The 20,029-nt window shown below is 37.1% G+C and overlaps 1 pseudogene; it reads right to left on the bottom strand.

Moving 5' to 3' along the window:
• Positions 1-20,029, bottom strand: part of LOC149174815 (cysteine-rich receptor-like protein kinase 27) — a 78,295-nt pseudogene that overhangs the window by 56,663 nt on the left and 1,603 nt on the right.

The following is a 20,029-nucleotide window of genomic DNA, read 5'->3' as shown; positions in this document are numbered from 1 at the left end:
TCCAGGAGGAAGTCGTAACGGTGAAACCTGACGATCATCCAAAACTCTTTTAGCTTCGTCTAAGAAGGGACAACGGTGGACGGCATGATCGCCTTCGCACAGTTTACAAGGAAATCTATATTTTCCTTTTTGTCCTGGGGCTTCACTTTCACTAGTTGACGGTGTGTTTTCAACATGATCATCAGAGGTTGACGACATTGGGTTGTGCAAACGAGGAGACCAGTCCCTTAAGATCTGAGGGATACAAGGACAATCTCTGTGATATTTGTCTCCCTTGCAAATGACACATGGCGATTTAGGCTTGGTCGGTGCAGTGTGTGGATTTTCGCTAGATGACACTCGTTTGCCCCCATTCACTTTTGGCTCCTTCTTCTTCTTCTCTTTCTTCTTCTTTTCCTTCTTCTTCTTAGGTACTTGATTTTTGGCTTTACCAGCCCCATCAAGCGAAGAGGAAGGAGGAGAGGGAGAATTAGAGGAAGTAGAAGGTTGGTGGGTAACTCTGGACTCATCTAATCGCTGATTCGATTGTTCAGGAATTATGGTTTTCTGAACGACAGAGGTTGAGAAGAGCCATACCGGCAAACCAATTGTCAGTCCTGGAAGCGACAATGTGGCCATATGGGGTGCACCAACATCTCCCCAAGAGGAGAAGGGACTAGGATTTCCTCCAAGGGGAATTCCTTGGTTGGTGGATTCCATTTTCTCAACCCAAGATCAACGTAGGAAAGGGTTAATGAATATTCTGTTTAAAATAAATTTTAGACGCTTTGACACAACTTGTTTTTTTAGTTTTTAAGAGTCGAGAAAAAACAAAAGATGACTCTAGTCTCCTTCGATTTTTAATGAGCCTGAAGTGACAAGTGCTCAGATGGACCTTTTCTGTTAAGGAGTCTGAAAAGGAACGAAAGGGACTGCTCTGGAAATCTAGGTAGAGGGAGTACCAAACCAATCGCAAAACTGCAGAATACTTTTTATGGTATGGTAGTCAATCTTCTCGAATGCTATGTTCAGTGCATTGCGATCGATAGGGCGGCAGACATGGCTTCCTATGGATAAAGGATTAAGCCTATTGGGGTCTCCCAAAATATACTCGACGGTACGTGGGAGCACAAGTCCGTACTGGCACTTATCGTCTCAAAGTGGAGGAATCACCCAACCATCAGTGAGAACAACAGTTACCAGGCTTTACAACACCGGAATACGTCTCTAGCCTAGACTTCTAAATGTTGTGCATTAAGTTCCAAAGCGTTGTTAGATTCATTGAATTTATTTTAAGTTGATCTTGTTTATGAAGTTTGCCTTTCGGGTTCACCACGAGATGTAGATTTAATTCCTAAAATGCAATCTAAGATGATAAACAAGCTTTTTATCTCCTTTATGCAATTAAAATCCTAGCTACTAGGGAAAAGAAAGACAGAATCTTTTCACAAAGAGCAAAGAGCACACTCTAAATGCACTTTCCTAAATCAAGCCAATCAGACTGTCTATATGCAAATGCACATGCATGTATTTGTTTTTCGACTTTCTTAGTTTATGAATGCTAAAAGGAAAGTTGATGCACAAATTTGAATTTCTTTTCAAGCGACAAATATAAACAAGTTTCTTTTCTAAATAAAAAAAAAATCGAGACGATTACAACACCTTACGATTTTGAAATGGATACTTGTTTTTGACACTAGAAAATTACAAATTCAGACCAAAAGCAATAGTAACAGGATAATCGACCATCAACAGCAATCAAACTCTTTCCTAGGACTGAAATCGACACTTGCGACAGTTTCAAATCAAAGGGCGACAATACGATTATGCTACTTTTGCAAAGGAGAACTGTAAACGACTCAACAAACACACAAAAACATCTACAGTTCTTTTGTACAAAGGAAGCGGAATAACAGTAAGGAAGAGGGGTTTCAAACAGACATATACTGATCACAGGCAGCAAAATTCAGGAATATAACTGGAAAGAATGAATCACAGAAGCCACAACTACACATAGCTAGTCTGATCAGCGCACCTGTAACACAGAGAATCTGAAATGCAGCGCAGGTTGTCCACTCGGGAAGTGCGCTGATCTTCAGAATATCTTAACAGTACCTGCACTGGGACAGAAACGAGACTCTGTTCGGGTTCCAGGTCACAGTTTGTAGTTCAGTTCTTAGGTTTTGGCCGAGTAAAAAGCAATCAGTAATGCAACAATCAGGGGTAGATCTAAGGAGGATCTAAGAGCTATCACAAGGGCAATCAGATAGTTTGTGAATCAGTTGTTTAAATCATAAACAAACCCAGTAGATGGATTGAAGTAGCAGTTTTCTACTTTGCATTTGTTATGGCAAATGCAGTTCGAATGCTATTCGTAAGTTTATGAAACAAACAACAAAGAATGATAAACAAACAAACTAATTAGCTCCCTAGCGGAGTCGCCATTTTGTTACAGGGAAAAGTGTCTATTTAGAACTGCTCTATCCCACTAAGGTGTGACAGCTGCCTTAGAAACAAATAGAGAAAAACTACTTTTTATTTTTCCTTTATGAATTATAGATAGAGAGGAACAGAAAGACCAACCTCTGTCTTGCGTTAATCCTTCAATTTGATCCCTCTCTTCTTTGATAGTCCTCAGCGACCTGCTCCCTTGCACGCCCAGCTTCACAAAGCACCTGTAAAATCACAGAAGCATAGCACTATACAAAGACATGGATCTATAATCATAAACAATCTAGGATCGGATATAAATTGACCATACAAATGTAACAAGCATCAATGATAGAAAAGCATGGAGGAAAACTCAAATAGTTTTTATTGATAAACAAGAAAAGAGCCAGGAGGAGTTACAACCAGTTGTTCCGACCCAGCATCAACCTCCCAGCAAAGAAGCCCCTCTTCACCTCAAACAAAGATTAGATCACCCAACAATCTGATGTTTGTCTCAGAAAACCAACAGCAATTCCTCACAATATGCAAAATTCCAGCCTCTGGATCTCTAAGATGAGGGATCCATATATAGATATCTGTAAGGGGGATAAGTCAACTTGTGCTTTGATTAGTGTCTTCTCTCTGATAGTTCTTGCTTCCACATGGAGACTGAGGGCCTCTTACTCATCCTTGGTCGAATTCAATGAGGCAAGTGTCACAGGAGAAGATTCTAGAAGCTTCCATTGCCTCTCCACCTCACAGAATGACACTACCATTTGTCATTTCTCACCCATCGCACCCCACAGAAGGGAATTTTGAAATGCAACGCACCCTCACAGTGTATTTGGGTGAGATGCAACGCACCTAGCCAGTGGAGCAGCTACAATGATCCTGTTTTGACCAATTCTGAGAAATTTCTCATGGAGAACTTCTGGGAGAAGCTGTAATCTATTGACCTTGTTCCTTTAGGGGTTAGAACAACACTTGTAGGGACTTAGGAGCCCTTGGTTTATGGACATTTCATGCTTGGGGTTGTAGGGCCCAAAAATGTCTATAACAGTTGTAGTCTCACCCGAGGCAGTATTAGGGGATGCCAGAATCAGGTTTTTGCATCGAGAGGACTATGTGATGTGTTTCTTCCAAACTTAAGGCTTTATCTTGACCTTCGCTAACCCTTAACCCCTGAAACCCAAGAGTTACAACAATTAACAGTTAGCAGATTTATGCCCTTCTTCGATTGCACTAAACATGCATAGAATCATATAAATAAATAGATCTACATCTTCGCAAATCTATTAAGTACTTTTCCTCATTAATTGCATTCAACATATCAGAAATATAGTGAATTCAGAGAGAAAACAATGATACACAAATACACAGATAGTTCTTCAAAACAAGCCTTTATTATGCTTTAGATCTTCAATTATATTCTTTCTAACCCTTCACACATAGCTGCAGAGGCCCAGGCACTCAGTTATGGACTTAGGAAGGTCTATGCGCACACAACTATAGGATCCGTCCCCTTCGACAAGTACAAAACAGACTCAAAGCATGCACTTATATGCTCTTCATAGCTATCTATATGACTCTTCTATGGCTTCCTTTTATATTCTTCTCCATTACAATACCATGGTCTGCGAACCATGGGCGGCTCTCAAAATAGCTTGACTCTTAACAAAATAAGGGGCTTTGATCTTCTAAAAGCCCCTTTGACTCCTATCGACTTGCACTGCTCACCCTCCGCTCCTCAAAATGCGAAGACTACAATTTTTAACAAAACATTTACAAAATATAACCTAGGGGACCCTGTCCCAACAAAGTAGAAGCTTGGAAGGCTATGAATTTGGATAAGTATTAGACAAAGGCAGTCAACCAGGAAGAGGATAGAAAATACTTGTGCAGGTTGAGATCAAGGTTGAGAAGAGAATATTGTATTCATCCATATTATTTGACTAATGTAATATACAGATATCAAGGGTTTTTAGTTGTGGCTTTCCCCGTAAAATCATTGTGGCATGTGTGGTTGAATTCTTTCTCTTATATGCTTTGTGATTTCATTGATCAGTTATTGTTTCCACTGATGAGTAGAGTAGATTCAATTCAATTTTTTTAGCATATTACAATTTGGAGTTTGAATCTACAAGGAATTTCTACATTGTATCAAAGCTAGATTCATAGAAATTTCTACATGGTATTAGAGCTAGATTTATATAAATTTCTACATGGTATCAGAGATAGACTTGTAGAAATTTCTACATGGTATCAGAGCTGAAATAAAAATAGAAGAGAAGAATTCAAAGTTGTCCTTGCAATTTGATGGAGCTCTATCTTAGAGCAGATCCAGAAGACCTTATGAACAAACTTCTTAATGGAGCAAGAAGGTTTCTAGTGGGAAGATCAACAAGCCAATGTTTAGTGACACAAAAAGGAGTTTTTATCATTAATATTGGTAGATTTAGGATCAAGGATATTTTCCATAGGGAGATCGAAATTCATAAGGAGTCTACATTCAGAGAGAGAAACCCTATGGAAGCTAGTACTTCAGGATTTGGGGAGATTAGACTCATTATTGCGGTGGTTGTAGCAGTAGAGTGGAAGCACTAGTAGAGTAGTAGCAATAATAGTATGAGTAGATTTGATTTAGCTCATGCATGAAAAGCCTTGAGGATCAAGGCTAAGGTTAGAGACTTGGTGGTTTATAGGGAGCATGAATTACCTCTCAACATGGAGTCTTAGAAGCAACCCCATAAGAATCCTTAGCAAGTTGTGGAGTAGCCACAATTGGAGAAGCAAAGAGGAGACTTAGTGGAGACAACCACTCAAGTAGAGACCTCTAGTAAGGTGAAATTTTGAGCTAAGTGGGTAGAGGGAGAGCATGCAACCATACCTCTAGGTGAGAGGTGGGGCAATATGAAACCTTAGTCCAAGAGTTTCAGAAATTGGGTAGGATCCTTTGAGGTGTTTTTTGTCTCATAGATCATTACCTTACTACAGGGTCTCACAATATTCAATAGCAATAGGATCAGTTTCAGAGCAGTGTTGATTTCAAAGTAGGAGGCTCTGTAGTAGTGTCAACAATAACACAGTTTTCCTAGTAGAGAGTTGCAAACACAGTTGATTCAATTTATTTTGTTCACGGGGGCTTCATTGGGGGAGCAATACCATACCACATGGGTTCATATTGGGGGATATATATTGAAGAAAAAATGACACATTATATTGAGAATATAATAAGGGGTAAAGGGTTTTAATATTGGTAGGTATAAAAAATGGAGCTCAAAGTTAATGAAAAAATATAAAGGGGTATAAGAAATGCTAATGAAAAAATGGAAACCTACAATATCTAGTGAAAGTAGGGGTTTTTTAAATTGAGGTGGTGTATTTGGTTCATATTGGTGGGGGGTTAAATAATTTGCTATTTAGAAGTATTTTCCAATATGTAGTCAAATTAAGGGTATTGTTTAGTATGCCATGAATGCACGTGCTATGTTATAGGTTCATTGAGTTAAGCCCCCATGATTTTGTTTGGATGCTTTTTAGTTACAGATGTTGTAGTAGCAACATGATCTGAACTTAAACAAGAATGCAGCAACTTACATATATAATCATAAACATAGAGATGCAGCAGAAAAACACTTCATTTCATTAATGGAAAAATATTGAACTATGCTTACAAACATAATGGAAATAAGATAGCTTAGGGAATGGTAGCTTATCTCTGAGAAGAGATGTGGCAGCTACATGCCTTTGAACTATATTAGAATGAGGCTTGAGGAACTATTTATAATTCGAAAGCATGGGAAAACCCTAAACAACCAAAACCCTAACCCTGGGAGATGTAACACCAAGAGTTTGTGGGCCCTGTTGGGGTTTGTTGGGCAACCAAATTCCTCAAGTCATAACTTGGTCATATTATCTCTGTTTGGTGTTTAAGATATCTTGTTGGAAAGGTCTCTCTAAGTACTACAAGTTTCACTAAAAACGCTTCCCTAAAACATTAGGCATGTCGCAGACCCCAAAAAAGTGTCGTTTAGGGTGTCAAAAATGCTCCAGAAGTTTAGGACCTGAAAAACTACTAAAAATAGTAAATTTTGAAATGAACAAGGAAATAGATGAAAGTGACTGAGGGGTCTAGGTGGAATAGGCGAGTAGCCACCAATATCTACCTCGATCATTCATACCCCCTTAGGAAGAAATGGTTCCCATTGCGTGTAGAGCCTCCATGAGGTGAGGAAGTTTCTGTTGAACCTGGTCCCTAGTGAACCACTAGCCCTGGTGAAGGAGTTGGTCTACTTTGATAACTCGATATAGTTGCATCCTCTTTTGGTGAGTGTTCTTGATTTGTGTGTCCATGATTTGATTAGTTGTGACCTATTCCATGTAGTCTGGGTTAATCTCTGTTGGTTGGCGTGAGTTGTTCTGCAATGTCAGATGTTTCCAACAATGGTGGAAAGTATAGCTGAAGGCGATCTACATTGAACACTGTGTGCGGACCAAGGAATAGTGGGATTCTGAGCTTGAAGGAATTGTCACCGAAAGCCTTGGGGATGTTATATGGCCCCTATTGGAGTGGGCGAATCTTGCGGTGGGGTCCAGCAAGGTGCTCCTTATGCAAATGTAGCCAAACTTTGTCGCCCACCTGGAACTTGTACGACACTCGATGTTGATCATGGCACTACTTGTACTTAGCATTGGCTCTATCCAATATATCATGGAATTGCTGGTGGATGTGTTGAATGAGCTCAATGAAGTTGTTAGCCCTTTTAGCTATGGACTGAACATGAGATGAATCTACTTGAGTGGCTGCAAATGGTATGGACACATCAATGGGGAATAATGGTTGAAATAACAGCCCTACCTGAAAGGGGTTGTGGCATGTTGAGCTATGGAGAGCTTTGTTGTAGCTATGTTGGACATAGGGGACACTTTCATCCCACATGCACGGATGCATCAAGTTGTACATACACAGAATGTGTACTATCATGCTATTGACAACCTCTGTTTGGCCATCAGTTTGGGGATGGAAAGTCGTGGACTTAGTAAGTTGTGTATCCAACATCAACCAAAGACTTGACCAAAATGCACTTAGGAACCTGTTGTCCCGATCTGAGACAATGGACTATGGGATCCTAAAGTGTACCTATACTCACTCAAAGAAGAGCTTAGTAGTGGCCTCTGTTGTGATACTCTTCTTGTAGGTCGCCATGATGGCCATCTTAGAGAATCTGTCGACGACTGTGAAAATGCAATCATTGTCATGCTTAGTAGAAGGAATTCCCGAAATGTAACCCATGGAGACAGATTCCAAAGGTCGCCTAGGAGCAGGTAGATGAGTATACAGGCCTTGCTTCTTGATGGTTGGTTTGGTAATGTGGCAGGTGGTGCATGATCTAATGTACTTCCGAACATCCTGACGAAGTTTCGGCCAATAAAAATAATTCTTCAATAGTGCCACTATTTTCTCTACTCCGAAATCTCCAGCAACCGACTGTAGTGTGCCTCCCAAATCATCTTGGCATGCTCACTTGAAGGAACATAGATGTGTCCCAGGTGGCATAAAAGTGCATCTTGAAGGTGAAAATTTAGAACTTTCTTCCCTTCTAGAAGTATTTTGTATATGCTGTCGAATTCTGTATCATGCTCATAAATATGAAGCCACCCCGATGTCTTGTGTCCACACGAGTCGAGCACAGTGATCAGCGCCATGACTAGTGGTCAGCTGAGGCAATCAAAAAAAGTATTGGTGTTGTCCTTCTTATACTTAATTTTCAAATGGAACTGTTGCAAATAGGTGGACCATTTCTGATGGCGATCGTTGTGCAACTTTCCTTTTGTTTGTATGAATTGTAGAGGTCAGTGATCTATGTGGATGATTGTTTCCTTCCCCAGAATGTAATGCTTCCATTCATGGAATACCTGCACAATGAAATAAACTTATTTGTCATAAGTGGCGTACTTTCGGACTGTGTCTGAAAGTTTCTCACTGTGGTGAGCCACTGGATGCCCATGTTGAGTAAGAACTGCAACAATAGCATAGTCGGAGGCATCTGTCCCAACCTCAAATGGTTTTTACAGGTCTGTTAATGTGAGAACAGGTGCAGAAAAGAGGCGATTCTTTAACTTAAAGAACACTTGTTGTTGGGTTTCAGACCAAAAAAAAAAATCTTTTGCTTCACCCTTGATGACTTGACTTAAAAGCGAATTGATACGAGAAAACCGCAACATGAGCCTACGGTAGAAATTGACAAGACCCAAAAAGCTACAGAGCTCTGTTAGAGTGGTTGTGGCTAGCCAATACCAAATGACTTTTATCTTGGATGGGTCCACATGTACACCATACTCATCAATGATGTACCTCATATATTGAACCCTGGGTCAGGTGAAAGGTGCATCTCTCCAAGTTAGCACACAACTTGTGTTGGCGCAAGGTTTGAAGGTCATGTCGAATATGGTGGAGGTGCTCTTCCCAACTCTGGTTGGAGATCAAGATGTCATCTAAATACACTACCACAAATGCATTGATGAAGGTTCGTAAGATGTTTTCCATCAGTCTCATGAAGGTTTCATGGGTGTCTGTCAATCCGAATGGCATGACCAACCATTCAAAAATGCCCTCTTTGGATTTGAAGGCAGTCTTCCACACATTAGAGGGTTCGATAGGAACCTGGTGATAACCTAACTTTAAGTCAATCTTGCTAAAATATTTGGCCCCCTTGAGCTGGTTCAGAAGGTCATCAATCCACAAGATTGGGTACCTATTTGAGACAGTGATCTTATTCAATGACCGATAGTCAATACAGAGCCTCTAGGTCCCATCCTTCTTCTGTACCAATATAATCGGGCTCCCACAAGGTGATGAACTTGGCTTGATGTGCCCTTTTTGCAATAGTTGATGAATGTGCCTCTTGATCTCATCATTCTCCATAACGAAGTGTTGATAGATCGGTTCATTGGACAGTGATGCGCCCAGGGTTAGATTGATGGAGTGCTTTACCAAACAACGTAGAGGTACCCCTGCGGGTGAGGCAAAAATATCCTTGTACTCCTTCACAACCTCATGCATCTGCTGCTACTGTGCAGAGGAGCCCTGCCTGGAACCTATGGCCACAACCTTCTTCTTGTCCTCGAGGTGAATCATTAGGAAAACAAATTTCTTGGTCTAGGAAATGATCTTACTGCATTGCTTTATAGTGATCAAAGATATGGCGGTAGGCGGGGCTACCTCTGATATCCTATACAAATTATCACAAAGAGGGGTCTAGACTCATATAGAGCATGTCACTTCCACAAGTGTGGTTTTCCTAACAATACATCACAAACTTCAAGAGAAGAAACATCACACAATACCTCATCCATGAAGGGCTTGATGTTGTAGGGAAGATGGCACTGTTGGCTAACAGGAAGATCTCGTCCTTGGTGAAGCCACCAATGGTGTATGGCTATGGATGTGCTATAGTATTTAGACCTAGCCACTTCATGACCTCTACTGAAATGAGGTTCTTTTGGCTGCCGCTAACAACAATGAACTTCAGTGGGGAACCCTTCACCAACATCCGTGAGTGGAAGAGGTGTTCCCTCTCCTATGGATCTTGAGGATCAATATTGTGGATCTTGGTGGTGGCCATGGTGGAACTGGGCTCTGCATCAATGCTCTGCTTCCCTTTGTTAGTTCCCTTATCGTGTTTTGATTCAGATTCAGAACCTATGTCTGATTCAGAATACTTCAGCTTGGCCACCAATGACTACTTGTTCCGACCCTCACTTTTATTGTGAGTGGAGCTCTTATGGAACTCACACCATTTTCCCATGTCCTTCTTCATCTTCAGGGTGTTTTTCTTTTCTTGCATCTTCGGTGGGTTGTCCTAGGTAGCACCGCCTTGGCTTAGTTCTTTGTTCTGTGGTTTTGGGGTGCCTTTTACTTGCTTTGGATTCACAGATCCAAAGACCTGCTTCTTCTGTTTAAACTTCTTCTTAATCTTGACAACGTACTGATATGTCATGCCAAGCGAGGAAAGGTCCAGGAGCTCCATCTCATCCTGCATGTACTTGTGTAAATAGCTGCAGTACTTGAGCACCAAATACTGATCAATATCCTTGATACCTAGCCTCATGTGAAGGGTATAGAAAGTATTTATGAACTCTGGCACATCCTGGTCCCTTCCTTGTCGTAGCATGGTCCACTTTATGTATTTGTCTTCATAGCTCCCGACAGGGTAATATTGTTCCTTGATGACGTCTCGAAAAGAATTCCAAGTGGGTGTGGCTGAAAATAGCAAGGGTTCACTCTCGTCTTTTTGTTCATAGCAGGTTTCCCACCAATCCTTGACACGTGGCGTGACCTTAAGAAGTGAAAAAGTAATCTTTTCTCGATTGGAAAGGTCATGAATTGAAAAATATCCTTCCAATAGATTTAACCATTTATCTATGTCATCTGCATCTATCATGCCTTCAAATATCGGATTATCAAAGTTAACTTATACCTTAAAAGGAGTGGTGCCTCCGGAGTGGCTGCTGGATAAATATGCATCACCTATGGGTAGCTGTCGAAGGATCTAGGCAAATTTATCCATCATCGCATTCCTCTATTGCTCGAGGGATTCCTCGAGCAACATTTTGAAAGGATCTCCTGCTCCCTCGTATTTATTTTTTTCCACCATGGGAGGTTGTCGAGTTTTTAGAGGCTGATATTGCAATGGTTTAACCAAATCAAGCCCTAACTCCTTATACCCTAACCTCATTGAGTACATGAAAAGAAAAACAAAAAAAGAACAGACCACTCTGATACCACTAATTTGAACTTAAATAGGAACACAAAAACTTATAAATATAATCATAAAGACAAACATACAATAGAAAAACCCTTCATTTCATCAATGGAAAAATATTGAACTATTCTTACAAATAGAATGGAAATAAGATAGCTTAGGCGATGGTAGCTTATCTCTGAGAAGAGATGTGGTAGCTACATGCCTCTGAACTGTGTTAAAATGAGCCTCAAGGGCCCATTTATTATTGGAAAACATGAGAAAACCATAAACAACCAAAACCCTAACCCCAGGAGATGTAACACCAAGAGTTTGTGGGCCTCGTTCGAGTTAGTTGTGCAGCCAACTTCCCGGGGATCGTAACATGGTCATATTATCTATGTTTGGTTCATACGATACCTTGTTGGAAAGGTCTCTTTGAGTAATACAGGTTTCACTCTATGTCCTTACCTACGACTATGGGCCTTCCGTGGACCCCAGGAAAACATAGTTTAGGGGGTCAAAATTGCTCCAGAAGTTCACGACCCCAAAAATTACTAAAAATAGTAAATGTTGAAATGAACAAGGAAACATATAAAACTGATTAGGGGTTCTAGGTGGAATATGTGGGTGGCCACCAATATCTACTTGGATCACGATAACAACAGAGACAAGATTTTCGTGCAGAACATTCCAAAGGTACCGGATCGTGATAGAGTTGAGATCCTTTCTTGTTGATAGGGAGTGTTGAAATTAACAACAAGAAATGTTAAAAATAACATCAAGAAAACAAATATTGATTTAATTTTTCCATGAATTAAATTGGGAATTATACTGTAAATCCACATCTCATGACAACTTGTAATAGTTAACTAAGTTAATCTGACTTATTTAGCTTAGTTAATTCGAGGTGAGGGTCTAACTAGAGTCATATAGATTGTATCCTACAAGTAGGAGAGCTAGTTGATTTTATTTTTAGTTGCAATTATTTAATTGAGTCTAACTGATTCAAAGTCAGTTAAACTAGTTCCAACTAATGGTAGAATTAGTGGGAGGTCCAGTGGTGGGGTGTAACTTGCAATAGTGGGTTGTAACTTGCAATAATGGGGTGTAACATGTAGTAGTGGGCTGTTTCTTGCAGTAGTGGGGTGTTTCCTATCGAAACGGGGGGTGCTTGCTGAAGTGCAGTGTGGTGTTGCCAGAAATGATCAACGAGTAAACTGAAGATTCACTAATAATTAACTCATGCATGTTAGATTAAAGAAAGATCCAATTGAGATTGGAGTTCAAGGATAGTGTGCTATCAGTTGTACAATCATCTAAATTAAACCGATGGTGCATGCAATCAAAAGAAGGACTAAAATTAATCATTTCTTAATTAGAAGACTCATTAATTTTAACGATTCAAATTTCCTTTAAAAGGAGGAATGAAGGCACAATTTTAATGATTGTTTTGGTGAGCACAAGTTGGTGATACCAAGCAATAGGAAGCACAAGATTATGTGTGGAGCTTGTGAGTGAAAGGAAGTACGAGCTTGGAAGGATAGGAATTTGGCTAAGTATTGGCCAAAGGCAGTCACTAGGGCAAAGGATAGAAAATACTTGTGCAAGTTGAGCTAAAGGTTGTACAAATCATATTTTATTCATCCAGATTCTCTATCTAATGCAATATATAGAGAGAATAAGTTTTAAGTTGTGGCTTTCCCTAGAAAATCATTATGTTATGTGTGATTGAATTATTTCTCTTATATGCTTCATGATTTCATCGATCATTTTTTGTTTCTGCTGATGAGTAGAGTAAATTCAAGTCAATTGTTTTAGCATATTACAATCTATAGTTTGAATCTACAAGGAATTTCCACATGGTATCAGAGCTAGATTTGTAGAAATTTCTACACTCATAAATAAAAATATGTTGAGGTTTTTCATCAACTTCAATTCCTAAATAATAATGAAGTAAACATTGATCTTCCATATAAAAACCTTTTGTAGCTCATTCTTAACAAACACCTTGTAATCATAATTGTTCATTGTGATCATCAAATCATCAACATAGACAACTAGATATGCAACTAAACTTCCAATTTTCTTGAAAAATAAAGTTATGCCATCTAGATCAAAATGCTTATAATTCAACTTGAGAAGATGCTCATTTAGTTTTCTATACCATGCTTGGGGTGCTTGTTTCAAACCATAGAAAGACTTCACCAATTTTCATACCTTCCTCTCTTTTCCTTTAACAAACACCCTCTGGTTAAAACATGTAGACATCTTCTTTCAAATCATCATTTGAGAATGCAGTTTTTACATCCATATCATGTATTTTCCATCCTTTTTGAGTGACAAGAGAAAATAAAGTTTTAATGGTGCCCAATTTAGCTGTAGGAGAAAATGTTTATGTATAATCAACACCTTATTTTTGTGCATACCCCTTTGTTACAAGTCTTTCTTTGTGTTTTTAAAGTGAACCATCTGCCTTAATTTTATAAACACATTTATAGACAATAGGTTTAATGCCAACAGGAGGATCCACCAACCTCCAAGTTCCATTTTTAATGAGCCTTATACTCCATTTGCATTACATCCTTCCATTCATTACATCGAGCAGATTCTTAAAATGAAGTAGGTTCACTAACAACAGAAAAATTAAATTCACAATCACGAGGACCGTTGCCTGAACTTGAAGTAACATTTTCATCATTTTCTTTATTTTTTTTAGAAGAAATCCTTGATTCCAATTCACTATACCTTCTTGGAAATGTTCTTATGCGTGTTGATCTTCATAACAATTGTTGTGGTGGTTGCTCATCTTGAAGAACAGGCTCTTCACAAGTGGCTTTGGTCTTGAAGAAACATTACTACTGGCCAATTTTTCTTCAACAAAAACATTATCATTATCCATTGTTAAAGATGGAAAAAATATTGAAGCAAAGTCCATAAATTAATCTAGAAAGGGAATCACCCCTTCACGATATGGAATATTTTTATCTCATTCATAATAAAACTTCTTAGAAGTGAATTTATCCAAATGTTTGAGTTGTTTAGCAATAGTGTAACCATATTTAGCATATTCAAGAAAATCTACATCTCGTGAAATAATAATTTTTTATTCTCCTCATCATACAACCTGTAAGCTTTGGAAATAGTATAATATCCTAAGAAAATACATTTGTAGCTCGTGGAACCCAATTTGTTGCATTGATGTTTAGGAATCAATGTGTAGCATAAAGAATCAAAAACTCTAAAATGTTGAAGAGGAATCTGATTATACCACATTTCATAAGGATACTTATTTTTTATGGTAGAAGAAGGATAATGATTGCAAATATAAGCTACACAAATCATTTCTTCTCACAAAAAAATAAACTTAACATTCTTAAAAAGCATCATTGATCTCACCACATTTAGCAATGTTATTTTCATATGTTTTACAACACCTTTTTGTTACAGATTATAAGGAATTGTAGTTTCATGTTTGATGCCATTGTCTTGACAATACTTTTCAAAGTCATGAGATGTGTATTCACCACCGTTATCAAATCATAGAGTGTCAATGTTAAGTTGAGTTTCATTATGAATCAATAAATGATTTTTTTTTTAAGTTTCAAAAAAATGTGATTTCTCTTTCAAAGATAAACCTAACACATCCTTGAGTAGTCATCAATAAAAGTTAGCATATATTTATTACCATTGGCGGATGGAATAGGTGTAGGCCCACATAAATCATAATGTATGATACCTAACTTCCTCAAAGCTCTAAAAGTAGATTTATAAAAAGGCTTCTTACAGTGCTTTCCTAAGCATCACATGGTGTAAGTTTTCTTGGAATAGTAGAAATCCCTTTAATGCCTTGTTGTCTCATAATCCTAATACTATCATAATTTACATGACCAAAACGAGCATGCCATAATGAACTGGAAGACAAAATATCACTTTGTTGAGTTAAATGAGCATAATTTAATGTAGAAGATGAACTGCCTTTGAGTGTCAATAGTTTGTCTTCTTCAACACTAGTCATAACAATGCTCTATATATTTCAACTATACCATCAAACATATGAATAGAATGCCCTTGTTGCCTAATATGTATGAGAGATATCAAATTTCTTTGAAATTGAGGAATGTAAAGAACATCTTGTAAAATATAATTTGCAAGTCTTGGTATTTTCTGTTGAATAGATCCAATCCCTGAAGGCTTTACTTCTAGTTTATCTACAAAAGGAACTATTCCATCAATATTATCACTGAAAGTTTAAAAAAATTCTCTTCTAAAGGTTATATGACAAGTGACTCTAGTATCCAATATCCAAGTATCTTTCCAATCAAATATAGTGCTAGAGACATCGTTTATGCTAAAATTACAATGTGCAATAATATAGTGGGTAGATTCTAGTACTTTTCCTTTGTCTAGAGGTAGTTTTTCTTTGTTTTTTCACTAAATTTCTCACACTTTTCGCTGATATTTTCCCAATTAGTGCGACAATCATTTTTTATTTTGTTTCATGTCACCTTGATGGTTATCATCCCTTTGCCTCTAAGGTTATTACCCCTCTGCCTCTAAAAGATTCCTTACCACAACCTTTGCTACTTTTGTCATATTTAGCAATTTCTCCTTGAGAATTTTTGCTCTTTCCATGCAAGGCACAAAGTCTCAACATTGGGATTGGGAGATGACTCCTTCTTCCAAAATGGCTTTCTCTTTCTCTTTGCAATTCTCTCTACAAGTTTATCAAATGTTATTCCTTTCATTTGTTCACTAGATTGAAGAGGTTCTAAGTTGTGAGAATAGGTAGGATATAGGGCTTTAATAAAAGTAGTAAGTTGTAAATCAACTTTTACACAAGTCGAATTAATATCATGGTAGATAGATTTAATTTATGAAGCCAACTTCATTGGACCATTATCTTTTATTCCAAGTTAAATAATTTCATCAACAATTATACGATTTCCATCTTTGAGTGACAATCAAAAGGTTCTTTTAATTTCTTTAATGCTTCAAATGTTGAAGTGCTGAAAATAATATGTTGACTTACCTATTTTGTCACAGAAAAAGAAATCAAAGCATATATATATATTTTTTATCTTTACTCTTCCAAATTGCAAGTTGTTTCTCTTCTTTTAGGGATTTTGGTTCACTACCACCCTTTCCTTCACAAATATCTTCCCATAAATCTTTTCCACTGAGAACAACACCTTGAGATCAATGAAATCATATTTGTAGAAGTACTTTAGAAACCACACTATACTTCTGGATAGACTAAAAAAATATGACTTTTCGAGAGCTCACCGAAGGACAATTTTCAATGTATAATACCTTTGTCCGCAGTCGGTTTATAGGATCCACTATTGTGGGCAGGGGTCTTAGTGCGCTAACAGATGTGCGTACAAAAGTGGGCAGGGTTGTATGAACAAACAACAATCTTTGAAAGCACTAACAACAAACATAGTTGTGGACAGATGAATTAGCAGAGGTGGATATCAAGAAAAGTGAGTAGTCATATAATGAGTTCATACCAAACACATAGAATGTTGTGGTGGTAATTGGGTCCCACGTTTCATCAATAGTCAACAACAAACAATGGCAAGTCGACAAACAAACAACAATGCTGAATTGGTGGTGTGGGTCTGAAAATATCTACAAACGCACAAACGGGTAGCGCAGTGTGGGTCCTTAGAGTTGACAAACAAACGGTTTTGTTGAGTTAGCAAATGACAGTCCCGTATACTTGCAGGTTTCTAAAACCCAAAATTGTTTTGCTAATTACTTTGGTGCAACTTCTTTTAGATCTCCGACTTGTGCACTTGATAATGACCGAGGAAAACACCATTGATGTTGCAAACACAATTATACAGGTATCCTCGAGACCATATCCTCCATGGTTCCTCAAAACATAGAGTCCAACCAATACAAACCCGACCATCTTTCAGATCATGGAGTTTGTAAACTCAACGTGGCTCTGATACCATTAGAGACAAGCCCGAGAATAAAATCCACGAAAATTGAGATTATATTATTCATTTCAAAATCTAATATTTATACAAAAGAAAACCAAAGGGAGATAGTTATATTTTAATAAATTCTCCATAATGAGAAATGAAAGATAAAAAGTAATTAATTAATATTAATTAATATATAATGTGATTGCCAAGGATTAGATAACATTATTTTCATTGTGTAATTTTTATTTTACAAATTCTTAATCTATATGTCTATCAAATCCATAATATTCTAATGACAAAGATGAGTTTTCTTCTCACTTTCTTGAAAGAATTTAAAAAAAAACTCTTAAAATACTCTTAAAAACTCCCTTAACAATCTCAAAATACACACCATTCCTATAAATTAAATGAAATACTCTGTTTATCTTTATAAAAATGACAATTATTCTAAATTCCTTATATATTATCTAATTAAACATATTTTTTCCATTTTCAAATTCTTAAATTTCAAATTAGTCACATCTTCATTACAAACTTAAAAGAATTTTCCTTCTATATAACCACAATAATTAAAAATCTACTCCATAAAATATGACCTGCAAGGAAATAAATTCTCGAAAAAAAAAATCAAATAAAAAACTCATAATTATTCATTTGGATTTCATCTTTAATATCATCGAGTACAAATATATTTCTCCAATCGATTATCTTAATTAGCAGTGTGGAACACTAACATTGCAATCTATGTTTTGATATAATGATGTGTAAATGTTTTGATATAATGATGTGTAAATTATACCTTTTGTTTACAAAACTTAAATGGTTTCAACCCATTCACTTGTCTTGATGTCAAAAAAAACAAATAAATGTATAAAATTCATAGTTTTTTTAAAATTTTAAAATAAAGCTGAAAACTAAAAATCATTAATAAAAAAAACAAAAACACAATACGGAAATTTTATTTAATCATTTTCTAATTCTATAAATATAACAAACAGAAGGAATATTTTCAATATTAAAATCAATATTTATAATAAAAATTAACACCTAAACTGGTATAAAATATTTTTATAATTAACGAATTTACATGAAATTTATTATATATAATATTCCCAAATTTTATACTTAATTATTTTCTAACGTTTTCTTGTTACTTATTCACTTATTACACTTCTAAAGTATATATAATTTAACTTTCTTCCTTTATCATATATAAATTTGATTATTTAAACGATAATATTAAATTTATTAGTATAGCAGATCATATTAAGATACTCTAAATAACAAAAAACATTTATGTGAATATTATGACAAAATCGTTGAAAACGTAAATTTCAACTCCAGGTTTTTATAAATCGATATAAATATAATAAGAAAGAAAACTTCACTTGCTTATGTTTTCGAACAAACTTATGTAAAGTTCAACTAGTCCGTTACTGGCTTCATAAAACTAATGTCAGAGCATTCACTGAAATCTGTGTCTAATTTGAACCGCATATTTTGCATTACCTAGGTACCAACTCACTAATTATGGAATCAGTGGCGTTTGATGCGGTAGCAGTCCAAGTACTGTAAGCGGCTGACACAGAAGATGCGGTAGCAGACCCAGAACTCACAAAAGCAGGTCTTGTGGGATCCGGCAAGGGTGTCACTGAATCAGTTGAAAGCATCAAATTGACGGTAGACATTGGGGGACGAAGTGATGATTCCGCTTGTGTACACAACAGACCAACCTGAATGCATCTCAACGCTTGCTTTTCATCGCACCTTTCAATTATTTCTGGATCAATCAGTTGCGTATGATCTCCATACCTGCATCAACACAGCCGGTTCGTCATATCCACAAGATGGATTGTGAAATCCGTGATAGCGTACTTCCCTAAACGGTTTATAGATAAACTAAACAACATGTTGAGTTCGGGATGCAACGGTATCTCAATTCCGAAAGGATCTGCATTTCAGGTGACAAATTGTAATCAATATTTTTCTTCCAACAATAACTTCCAGGACAAGAACGCCAAAGCTATAGACATCAGCTTTTACAGATAATTGTCCCCGCATAGCATACTCTGGTGCCATATACCCGCTGCATAGCCAATCCACAATGTCAAATATTGCATAATAAGGATAAAAAAAATAACTAAAGTAAAAACATAAAACTGGGTAATGATAAGTTATTTGCATAGGTTGTTTATCTTAAAAAATAGAAGCTTAATGGAAAATGTAAGTCTCCAAGAGCAATACAAAGATGGCATTAAGTACAGTTACAGCACTCTCAATGCTCTTGAAACGGAATCAGCAGAGAGCACAATATTTGCATTGAGTGTGTGAGAACGATGATTGTATTGAAATCTTACAAGGTTCCAGCGACTCTTGTGCTGACGTGAGTTTCATCCTCAGGGAAAAGTCTTGCTAGCCCGAAATCTGTTATCTTTGGATTCAGTTGTTCGTCCAATAATACATTGCTTGCTTTAATGTCCCGATGAATAATTCGCAGCGGAGAGTCGTGATGAAGATAGAGAAGCCCACGAGCTACTCCCATTATGATGTTGTAACGCTTCGGCCAATCAAGCCTTTTGCGTTTGTTTGGATCTGTATCCGTGAATGAGATTTAATTACATGTATTCTTGGAACAATATTAATGTTTAATATTTAGATAGATAATAAAATGGCATCGACTCACCAAATAGGACTTTATCAAGGCTCTTATTGGGTAAGTAGTCGTAAACAAGCAACCTTTCTAACCCCTCTGCGCAACAGCCTAGTAGATTCATAAGATTTTTATGTTGAATTCTGGCCATGAGGTTAATTTCATTGAGAAATTCCTTTCTTCCTTGCATAGATTTTAAAGACAGCCTTTTCACAACTATTTCTTTTCCATGCTGAGTAGTTCCCTGAGAGATTCAAATCAAAATTTCCATATGAAACTTTTGTAGA

The sequence above is a fragment of the Pinus tabuliformis genome, chromosome 4_1, assembly GCF_031772625.1.
Source record: "Pinus tabuliformis cultivar Carrire ecotype Pingquan chromosome 4_1, CPIR1, whole genome shotgun sequence".
NCBI lineage: Eukaryota > Viridiplantae > Streptophyta > Pinopsida > Pinales > Pinaceae > Pinus > Pinus tabuliformis.
Note: the sequence above shows the minus strand (reverse complement) of the source record. Positions and strands in the feature narration are given on the sequence as shown.